A 12,410-nucleotide genomic window follows, 5' to 3' on the forward strand; every position below is an offset into this window, starting at 1 on the left:
CAAATCTATGCTCAGCGTCAAAAAAAGCAAAAGCTCTGATGGAAATGGTTGAGCCAACCAGCTGCACACTAAAAAACACTGGGTCAAAAGTGATTATGGGTCAATACAGCGACGACTCAACACTGGATTAGCTCTACCTGTGGGTAGAAGACCATTGGGTCACCAATCAAATCAGAGACAATGGATTGTTTTGACCCAACGTAAGTGTTACTTGTATTACTGACGGGTTGCTTACCCAAACTAAAATGTGATGTGGTCTGGAACTGCAATGATTTCCCAGATTGTAGACACGTTGAGTGAGAGCAGCTCATGCAGACAAGGGCTGCACCCTGTGTCCCCACACCTGCAGATAAGATCTCCTATAGTAGACTTGTTGGTGGGGGTAGAGGAAGAGTCAGATCATCTTCATCTATCCCTCCGTGTATTTTCTTTCAGCCAAGTCAGGGAACATCTGCTAATTGACAAACAGCCTTTCATACGTTTGGCCTTCTCTGATCCGTGTTTGTTTCTCTGTCTGGCTGTTTTGTTGTCTCCTTCCACATTCTCCTTCTCCTCCTCCTCCTCCTCTTCCTCCTCTCTTGTTAACTGCCTCTCCTCTTCAGTCTGTCTCGCTCTCCCTCTCTCCTGCACCCCCCCTGCTGTGTGGCTCAGTAGGTGGATGATTAGGTAGGATGCTGGAGTGTGTAAGTGTGACAGCTTTCAGACACCCACCTTCGAGTTGAGTCACGGACGGCGGTGATGAGCATGTGATCCTATCACCAGGGTGACTCGGGTAGATCTGTGTTGCTGTGTTGTCGCATCGATATGTAATATTTCTGCTTTCCCAAAATGATTCCAGTTTGATCATTTGCAAATATACTCAATGGTGCAATGTAGCTCAGTAGATTTATTACTAGAGCACACATTTGAAGTACTTGTACTTTACAACATTTCTGAGGGAAGTATTGTACCTTCTACTCCATTACATTTATTTGACAACAGTTACCACACAACAGAATCATTAAAACAATCTATCTCAACCCACTGCAACAACAAAATAGAAATGCATTAATGCATCAGTATTAATAATCCATTATCACTCAAAGGGTGACCGTTTTCTACAGATTGAGTGCTTTTATTTGTGACACTTCAAGTATATTTAACTGTAAATACTTTTGTACTTTTACTTAAGATTGTTAAGATCTAAGATTTTTAGTGCAGAAATAGAAATAATATGGAAATGAGTCCAAATTCCCCCAATGTTCACACCACACCGCCTCACCTCAGGAAATTTGGACCATACACCATCAATAATACCATCTCAAATTTAAATAAAAAAATATTGTTGCCCAAAATGACCACCACATGTACGTTTTTATTTGTTAACTATCAGGTTTATTAAGGTTCATTCTTCACCATGAAAACAGTAATTTCTTAAAGTCTAGTGTTTTTTTGTCCGGTTTGAGCTGCTGTAGAAACATGGCGGACGTATGCAGATAACTGCTAATTATAAGCTTACGAAAACACAACTGTTCTCATTTTCAGGTGATTATACAATAAAGAAAACATATTTAATGATGTTATATTCCATTTCTGCCAATAGAGTTCCCTAAATTCTTCACACTGTACCTTTAAATCAATGTCCACTTACTAGATTTCTTACAGAGCTACTTCTTCCATAACTGCATATACCTTGACTCAAGTTGATGTTTTATTCTAAGTCAGATGTATCTCACTCTTCAAACATTTATTAGTTTTCTTGTTCATTCCTAAATTGATAATCACACATGCTTTTCTTAAATAAAGTGTTGCTGCTGTATGTCAAAATGTCATTCTATCACCAGATGGTTATTATTGGGGGATGCAAATTATTTTCTGTGGGCCTGATGGGGATCATAACTTTCTGCGTGTCATTGTTGGAGGTTGTTTTGATATCATCTTCGAAATGAATCACTCTCCATGACCGTAAAACCACACTATGGCATAAAGCGGGTAACTGGAGAGCAACATATCTGGTTAGGTGAGGAGTCAGTTATCACAGGAGCAACTCACAGGTGCCCCGGTAAAGGTGGAATTGGCTACGAATAAGGCCTCACTGTGTCAGTGGTACGAGAAGACAGAGTGCCAGCTGTCAGTTTAACCAGAAACGCTGCCAGTGTGTGTGTGTGTGTGTGTGTGTGTGTGTGTGTGTGTGTGTGTGTGTGTGTGTGTGTGTGTGTGTGTGTGTGTGTGTGTGTGTGTGTGTTATTGGTGCCAGTGAGAGACAGTGCCAGCGGTGAAGTGCCACTAGACAGATCTGGTTTCCCTCCCTGAACAGCAGTGTGTGTGAGAGAGAGAGTGTGTGTGTGTGTGTGTGTGTGTGTGTGTGTGTGTGTGTCTGTGTGTCTGTGTGTGTGTGCGTGTGCCAGTATGAGCTACTGTTGCCTCACCCGTCGACCCCCTGCCCTCTAGCAAAGCCACAGATGGAAAGAGTATTGGTGTATTCTACTCAAACTGTAGTGCATGTTTTCAAGTACTTAACGAAAAAAGGATGAGTAGCTCAATGAAAAAAGTGACATGATCTTCTCACTGAGAGCTATTTATTTTAGTATAATCCCTGCAGTTATTTCAACTGGTAATTTTCAGGCACCATATTTGTGGAGTGCCTTTTCCAAAACTGTCAGTGACTTCAAGGTGTTCAGGCCAGGGGCATAGTGTACAGTGGGAGGCCCGATGACCCCATCGTCCATCAATCGACTCGCACCCATCTTCGAATATAATCTTCTTTTTGATCTCAACTACTCATGTGTATATTTACATATAAACACCTGACAAAGAACTACCAAACTGCTTCCCGAGCACTGTAGCTGCCCACCGCTCCTAATAGTTGGGCAGGTTGGTTAAATGCAGAGGCTAAATTTCACTGCGGCGATATTAAACGCTCAGAGTGGTTGTGGTGACAGAGTATGGAGAGCGAAAAGTCCACTTAGGTTAGGTGGGAGTGATGTAAGGACGGGTCGAATAAACACAAAACCTCACACCCAGGAGACCGCAGTTTGTGTCCCTGGTGAAACCAACAACATGTTGGTGTCTAAGTTAAGTATTACTTTTACTTTACAAACAGTCATTTTAACCCAAACCACATGGTTTTGTTCATCAACACAGAAAGAGAGTTCCGTAGTTTCTTTAGGTTCATGAAGAAAATAGAAAATAGTGTCTGAAGCAAACCTTGCTTCCCATAGCTTTAGGTCTTATGAACTCTCATTTTATGCTGTTCAATCAATTTCAATGAGGTGTTTACAATTTACTGAGATATGTTGTATATTTCAGCAACTCTGTTCTATCCTCCTCCTCTTATCTTTTCTGTGGCTCCTTCTGCCTTCACCTTGTCAATAAAATGCATGAATAAAAGCAGGATGCCGACACTCCAAGGAAATTAACATCAGAGCACTTTGAGAGACATAAGGATGTAACAGTCATTTAATACATTTGCCTCCTCCATTCCTTCATCTTCCTTTGGTTTTATAGAGATGTTGAACGTCACTCAGAAACACACAGGAACACACAGCAACAGTGGGCACAGCAGGGATGCCGTCCGCCCCCCTGAATGACACATCGCATAGAGCTCCCACCGCCCAGAGAAACCCTCCATAACGCTCACACCTCCTCTCTTTCCCACAGTCTGACAGATTTTACTGACTTTTATTTTCTCCACTGATGTAAAGCTCCTCAACAATAACCAGATTGACCTGACTACAAACCTGTTTGGTATCCAGAGCGAACATTAAAACTGTTAGGAGAAAGAAAATCTTAACTGCACCCGTCGACAAGATGCAAAAAATCTCCTGAAGCTCATGTCAAGAGTGAACTTTCACACTCGATGATGAAACAGTTGTTTGTATACCTGAGTATTACTGTGACAGAGTTGTGGCCTCTAAGTGAGGAATGTACAAAATGTTATGAAGATCACATGATCAAAATGTGTCTCAAAATATTGTATCTGTATGTTTTATGCCCAGTTAACAATGACTCTTTTGTTTCCAACCACTTAGTGTTGACTAATAGGACTTGAACCAGCTGCACACACTCAACATTTTAGGATATTGTGACCATGCCGCCATCCTTTCTGCTGTAAGGCTGTGCATGGGCACTGCAGTTCCTTGATGCTTGAGTTATGTACGTCAAGTTAGAATGAAGTACATTTTGTTAATTGGATAGCCAGATATTTGCTCCCTGTGTATTAATGTATGGTGATAATACATGGTACATCTTTCTCTTTAGATAAAACCAGCATTGATTGTGCCCGCCTCAACTACACCCGTCCATGGTGCCTTACCTCACACCCATAGTGTTGATCACAGTACCTGGTTGTCAGCACGCCCCTCATATAGTCCTGATTGGTTGATATTCTAAAGGAACAATGGTGCTTTGAGCCAATGCTAACCTGAAAGTGCTAGCAGGCACACAATGACAGGCGGCCAATATATTAGGCAGCCACAACAACTACAAAGATTGTTTGTGAAACTTCATTCTTCTTCTTGGAAATAGAAGTTTGACCCAAAAATCTATGTTGGTTTTCTCTATGCAGTTATTTAGTCATTCATGTCCTCTCCATCCGGTGAGGAAGACCATGAGATGCAGCTGAAATCTCTCGAAAAAGCTGGTGAGGTGACCTTGAGTACATTTTTTCCTTTGATACAAATAAAATGTGGATTATTCTATTTTCTATATTCTGTAATGAGCTGTATTGAACATTAACTGTACACACAACACGTCAATAGTTTAGTTGAGGACTTGCTTGATGTGAAACATGAGGACTCAAACTACCAATAAACACAAAGACACACACGGGTCAGAAAAAAATGAATCAGTGCCACATAACAGCAGCTCCCACACTGAATGAGCCCACTGCGCGGCACCTCCACAAAGGGACCTCCAGTGTAGCAACGCAAAAACAATCACACACACACGAGCCACGCACATATGAGGAGAAATCCGACAAAGCAAAGGATGATGGTGATTATGACACATAGTTATGCCGCCCACAGTGGTGCCTGTGCGAGGGCAGAGCACATCCAACTGAGCAAGTGTAACACATGCTCTGTGTCAGTCCTCCCCTGCACTGGCATGTAATGTATGACACATAGTTGAACCACCTACAGACCTGCTGTCTCCATGCTCAGCTGATGGTGATGGGAGCGGGGAGGGAGGGGAGGGGAGGGAGGGGGGGGGGGGGGGAGGGGGCACCGGGAGTGACGGCCAAGAAGACAGATTCCATATCGTACTCTGGGTGAAAGATGGGATAGCGTGTGTGTGTGTGTGTGTGTCTCTGTGTGTGTGTGTGTGTGTGTGTGTGTGTGTGTGTGTGTGTGTGTGTGTGTGTGTGTGTGTAAGACTGCTGACTATTACTTGTTTTGGTTAAAATGTTGTTTTTCAACTTTAAAAATATCCCCAAATGTCACTTGGAGTAGAACAAATGAATGTACCACTGAACGTCATCTGCCGTTGCATCCCACCCCCAGTGTGGCTACAGGGGCATCTGTCCAGGGCTATTCTCTGTATGTGATGAGCGTGTTGTGTTGTATTGGGTGCGTGCGTGTAAGGCATTCGGTGGCTGGTGGCCAAGTACCTTTGGGTGATCCAACCTGGGGAGGTGGTGAGTGACCCAGACTTTTCCCGGTGTGAGGATGACTAATTGAGGATGAGAGAGAAGGGGAGAGAAGTTTAGGCTGTTGCTGGATCTGACCTCTTCCGCACATACAGTACATACCTCGCACACACAAACACAAGACAGGGAGTGTTTGGTGCTTAGCAGGGAGGGGGTTGTTTTACCTTCTTTTTTTTTTACTGAAAATGAAACAATGGTGATGAGGGTGGTGACAGTGAACTAAAACAGGGACCTTAAAGTTGCTATAGAGCTCCGTAGAGTCGAGGGGAGCTGCAGTCAGGGGATCATAACTATCGTTGGGGTTCATTAATACAAGCGACCCCTCTCATCGTAGCCATAAATACCGAAAGAAAAGTTATCAGTTATCAATCATCAATTATCAATCAACAGTCATTGTTTGAGCACACCTGTGCAATTAGTCCAAAGCAACTGTACTGAGTGGAAACAGGTGATAGTAAGACAGACATCGTGGTGAGACGTGAGACTGTATTTAAATCAAAGATAAGGAAGGTAAACAGAGGGGGATGGATGGGAGGAAGAGAGCGTGCACTTTGGTCACTGAAGGTTGTGGAGAGGAGTGACAGAGGGGAAGAGGAAGCTCTGTACGGTGCCAATAGGAAGAGTTTGTTCCTCAGTGAGATACAGGAGACAGTGTCAACACACACGCTGTGCTCAATATAGCTACTGTCACACAGCCAGGCATACCTCTCTCTCTCTCCTCTCCACCCTGACACTTGCACCTTCCTCAACACCCATCCTGCCTCGCTCACGTTCTTCTATCTCCCCCCTCATATGAACAGGTTACATTCTTCCTTTCCCTCCCTTCAGACCTCCCCCGCGGCCCCCGTCCATCAATGTCACGTCCCCGGAGCTAAATTAACTGATCTCCCTTCCTTTGCTCTTGTTCCCCTTCCCTCTCCCCTCGCTCTCTGTATATATTACATGCTTGACACCCTGCCAGACATTGGTTTAATATAACACACATTCTCTGTGCCTTCCACCCGCTCTCACATTACCCTCTCTTTCCAACTCCCACCACCCCGCTTTCATATGGGGACTGGCCGCTTGCTTTTTCCATACTTTACCCACCGCAAAAGGAGCTTTTTGTTCTTGAATAGCTCCCTCATTGCCATGGTAATCCAACAGCAAGAGAGTGCGGTTTTTCTGCCTAGGGCCTCGAAATAGTAAGTCATGATGGGTTACTGTAAGTGGCCCTGAATCTGGGAAATCAGTGGGCAAATTTGGAGCTATCATGAAGTAGCCAGAAGTTTATATATGTCTGTATTGTGTGTGTTTGTCGTAATTTATCACCATCACGACATTTCCCAAATTTGTCGTCTTCTACTTCTTCCGTGTGAAAATCTTGTTGCCACCTTGGCCTCCCCGTTGATCCCCCTCTTCCTCTGTCTCACTTGTCCTCCAACGTCACCCTCCCTACCCCCTTCCTTCCCTCCTGCACCACCCTCACCACTCGCTGTGGTAATCCCATTACTCATGTGCGAATACCAGCTGGGGAAGAGAGGCAGGGAGGGAGGGAGGGAGAATGTGGACAGAGGATAACTGTGTAGAGGCCTCGGGTCTCAACTTGACGGTTGGAGGTTTTTTCAAATTCTTGTTCTTTGAGAAGAAAATATTGATTGACATTGCAAATTGTTTCTCTGTAATTTGGGAAACGTCCAAACGTCGAACCCTTATGACCTTATTTGGGGTAAGGAGGGCGAAAAAGGGATTGAGAGAGACAGAGGGAGTGATATCTGGCTGTGTCTCGCGACGGTTGGACTGGCAAGCTTGAAAATAAACAAGTTCTTTGATGACAAAGAACCCATTGACTCTCTTATTCCCTCGCTCTCTTTCTCCCGATCCTTATTCGCCACAGCTTTGCTCTCTTTTCCTCTCTCCCTCTCTGTCTTTTTTTTTTTTTTGCTCTTGCTGTTTCGAAAGGGGTGAGGTTGGAGGGTGAGTGTGTGTGTGTGTGTGTGCGGGAAGGGGGGAGGCATTAACCGCCACCCCGCTGCACTTGTTGTCCCCTCAGCTGCCGGCTTTTTCTTTCATCCGGTCTGCTCTCGGCCTGCACGCCTTTTAGTCAACCCACCCATCTTCCCTTCTTCCTTCACTGTCACACAAGAAGTGAAACCTTTTTCTCCTCAGTCAAGGTTCTCCACATGAACAATTAAAGCTGAACAAGGGTGTAACTTTGCAGGCGTTTCATACAATACCGTCTGAGGTTGATGATGTAAGATCCTTGCTGAAAGTCAAAGATAATTGTAGCACTTACAAAGAATAGGTGAATGAAAAAAAGGAAGCCAAAGAAGGAGAGAGTGTGAGAGAGTGTGTGTGTGTGTGTGTGTGTTCGTTTGTTCGTTTGTTCACGTCACCAATGGCATGAATCATCACATACTCTATATTACACCTCTGTTGGTTGTTTAACGCCCTGTCCAGGAATTATAATCCTGCCGGGCTTCCACTGGTTGATGAAATCGGGTTCTGTGTGTATTTGCATTGTGTGTGTGTGTGTGTGTGTGTGTGTGTGTGTGCGCGCGCACTGCCTGTGGTGGCACTGGTTAGTGGGCTACCACACCCATTGTCCAAGGTAATTACAATGACTCGGGCCATCTGTGTTGTAGAGGCAGAGACCAGAAGAAACCGGTGTGTGTATCAGTGCTGAGTGGATGGCATGCTCTGCAGTTACACCACTGCATAAAACAAAGTTTATCGGGTTTTTGACCTTCTTGAGCCACTGTACATTACCTTGTAGTTGCGATTGTTTGGCACTGATCTCAGTGACGTCGTCAATTATTCGTTGGGATATCTCATCTATCAGCTCACATATGATAAAGAGTGGAGACGATGGGGGGTGGGTAAGGCTTTCAATCTATTGGGGAGATATCTGGAGATGTTCACACCCACACCCACCCAACTGCGAGGGTTCACATACACACAAACACCCCAGTGACAAAATCTCCGCTCTCCCTTTCATTCTCTCTGTCTTTCTCTGCGGAGCGTCTGTCTGTCACTCTGATTAGGAACGGACATAGTCACATAAAGCACGGAGGGGATGAAAAAGGGCGGGATGGGAGATAGAGGGAGTTACAGATGATGTGGAACCAATAGGACAAGGCTCTTCTGTGATACACTCTAATTGTCAAACACATCATCAAGTTCACTCGCCAAGATCCAGCCGGATCTAATTTAATGGCCTAATATATGAGAATCTTTTTAAATGAAATGTGCAACACACTGGACGTATATGAAATGTATCTTCTCTTACTCTGCAGAACAAAAAAAATCAAATATCAAACACAGAAATGGTCCACGACCTGATCATTCTGATCGGGCATTTCCTGTACACAAATAGCATATCTTTCAAAAGATGCAACTTTTTAAAGAATATGTAAAGGTGAACTGCGTTAAAGAGTTTATAGTAGAAAGATGACAGGGCAGAGTGAAATTCACATTCAACAAAGGTCTCTGCCCCAAGGAGCCTTAATAAACACTGCTTTAAATATGACATATGCCAAAGTGTGCAAAATAAATTATTTTGTATTGAGGTTACATTTGCCTGCCATGATAATGGCTAAGTTGCATAAAATTTTGTTTTTTTTGAATACCCAAAAATCGATTGACTACGCGTTCAAGTCCTAATGAGACTCCCTGTGATAACTTTATTAAAAGGGAACACACTGCAAAGGTGTCATCTGTTACAAAATGCACTAAAACAACAACAGGCAGCACTATCATTAACACTTTTTCAATATGATGAAATCACTAAAGTTTCTTTATAGTTTTATGAGCACAATCAATGTGATTCAACAGTAAATTTAAAAAAAAATGTAAAACCTTTTCACTGCAGTGAATATACATTTGTGGCCAAAATAGATGAAAATGGAAAATTACACTGAAAATGTTTTCACACCTTCAACTCGTGAGTCCATCAACCTTGAGCTTGTAGCTCATACAATAATGACCCGAGGAGAGAAAATGAGTGATGAGTGTGAGGGAGGCAAAGAGAGAGCAGGCATGGAGAGGTGGCAGAGGATGGAGCTGGGGGGGAGGAATAGAAGAGGTGTGAGAGGGAGGGAAGGTGGACGGACGTATGGATGGATGAGTGGTAAAAGACGACGTAGTCCGCAAACAGTCAGAGTGGCTGCAAAGTAAAGAGGGAATGGGGGAGAGAAAACAGGAGAGGTGGATAAACAGTGAGGGAGGAGGAGGAGGAGGAGGAGGACAGAGGGAGGGTGCTGAGTGTAGCACTGTGTTCAGAATGTTCTGTGCTGTAGATTTGTCTGTAAATGTCATCTCCTGTGCTTGAGTAACAATAGAGCACACTCACACAAGTCACAGACAGGCAAAGTTATAAATACACACAGAAATATCAAAGAGGCGAAGCCATTTGTCCACCCTGCACTTAATCTCTAAATCACTTTTTTCTCTCTCTCTCTCTCTCTCTCTCTCTCCTCCTCCCTCTGGAGCGGTTTGTCTTGGCCTCTCTTTGATTTCCTCTCTCTCATCTCTCACTCCGTGTGAAGAGCCGGGGGGGGGCGCTGAAGAGCTCTTCACCTCAACCAGAAACGCAGACGTCGGAAAAAGGGGGAGATTAGAGATATATGGAGGGTGCATGCCACAGTAACAAACAGAGAAAGAAAGGAATAGTGCAACTATCTTGTTCCCAGCAGTTGTCGCGTGAGAAAAATGTCACACGGGTGTGTGCAGTGGTTTTACTGCTCTGAAGAAGACGACAGGACAGATGTTTCCCTGAATGTGAAGGCTCAGCATCCCATTTTTTCCTTCTCTTTAAGTCCAGTTTGTTATCAGGCAGAGCAGAGTGGGTTTCCTGAGCCTGTCACAAGAGAATGGCCAGCGGAGGGAGGAGAAATCCTGTTTGTAAATCACACTACAGGGACGTTGCTGCTGTCAGAGGACTTTGTTTATTTTGTTTTACTACTGCTGTCTTATCCTGTTGACAAGGCAGGGCAGTGGTGTGTATCGCTGATGTTACAACAGGGTACAAAACACACATAAAGCCTCCATCCGCTGCACCAGGTGCCAATGTACAAGAAGGCAAAAGAGGAGATTCACTTCACCTCCCATGTATGACGCCTCACCCACTGATATGCACTTATTGATAACACGTGGCGGGTTCATATCAGCGCCACATCACAAGGAAGCAGAAGGTCAGGGTGTTCGAGGTGACAGAAAACCGGTCTGGGCATGACACCGGTCTTAACAATCAAACCAGCCATGCTGAACATCTGATCAATGAAAGAGTTACATATATAACATGAAAGGGTGTCATGTGCGCTTTGAAGCACTTGATATGCATACACACAGCATTATGCTAATGCACAGTCTGGGTCATTGTACATGTGTGTGTTTTGATTGCAAGCTAAAGGCCATGATACAGTTGGCTGCACCTTAAAAAGAAAGAAAGAGGAAAAAGGAGATATTGCTACATGAGAAACTGGCAACAGGACAGGATGCAGGTTCATATTCAAATCAACCACAATCTTTTGGTGTTTTTTCTTTTTCTTTGAATCTACATTTAATCTACGTATTCGAGGAGAAATTCAAAAAATGGTAAAAGGTTTGCTGCTGTGGGTGCTAAACCAAAAACAGTGCTGACTGTGGAGAAAGTAGTACAATTAATTAGTTAAGTATAGTTTTGTACTTTCCCTTTACATCAGATTTTTTTTCCACATTTTGGAGTTTTACTCAATTAAATTATTTTACAATTTCTTGAAATAAAGAATGTCCAGCTCCCAGATGTCTTAAAAGTAAATAAAAAAAAGGCGCATTCTTGTTTAGTTTAGTTAATTTAATAAAAAGCCAATTAATACTGGGGTTAAATTATACTTAAAGTGGAATACTTAAGTGTTATTCTTGTGACTTGAACACAGTCAAGTTCAAATTCAAAGAAGCTTATTGGCATGAGCATATTGAAAGACAATTTTGCCAAACACAAAGTAGGCCTAAAAGGTGGTATAAACAGGGAAAAGTACAGAACTTTGTGTCCAAATAGTTATAAACCTCTGACTTTTAACTTTGGAGACGTGTGTGCTAACCACTGGGTCCCAATGTCAACTGACAACTGTGGGTCTAAACTGAGACCACAGCAAAGCTGGAACAAATGATTATTTGGATTAATGATCTATCTGTATGTTGTATTTTTCAATTAATTCATTAAAATGTTGGTTCTATAAAATGTCCCACCATGAAAATGGTGAAAAATGTCCATCATAATTTTCTGTCTCTAGCCTAATGGGTTAATTGACTGATTGTTGATATAGAGAACAGCAGCAGATGTTACCTCCTCTGTGTTTTAAACATAGATCTTGAATTCACTTTTTGCATATTAGACAATGATTGGCTTCCAAATTGGTTGTGATGCCACGAAACCATGCTTTCCTTTCAGCAGATGCACGTGAAACCAGCTTTCAAAACACACATTATTCACAGTGAAGAACAAACAGTATTTTTGAGTGAAGATGGATTTTAAGTAGAAAACTGAATGCATTTCTTGTTTTTAGTATTCTTCTGAGTAAGTTGAATTTCCTGTTTGCAGTGTAAATCACTGAATGAGGCTTTCATATTTAATTTACCATTTTAATAAGTGTAATTATCCTGATATGAAAGGGCCTAATTAGAGCCGTAACCCCCCGATTGACGCAAATGGACACCGTGAGCCACCATCGCGCCTCTCTCGGGTCGTAGGATTCGGATGTGATGTCACCACGGCAGCGGTGCTGTGGCGGCGGTCTCCAAGCAACGCCGCGTGCTGCAATGACGC

The sequence above is a fragment of the Anarhichas minor genome, unplaced genomic scaffold (genome assembly GCF_050575085.1).
Source record: "Anarhichas minor isolate MPS153535 unplaced genomic scaffold, ASM5057508v1 ptg000041l, whole genome shotgun sequence".
Lineage (NCBI taxonomy): Eukaryota > Metazoa > Chordata > Actinopteri > Perciformes > Anarhichadidae > Anarhichas > Anarhichas minor.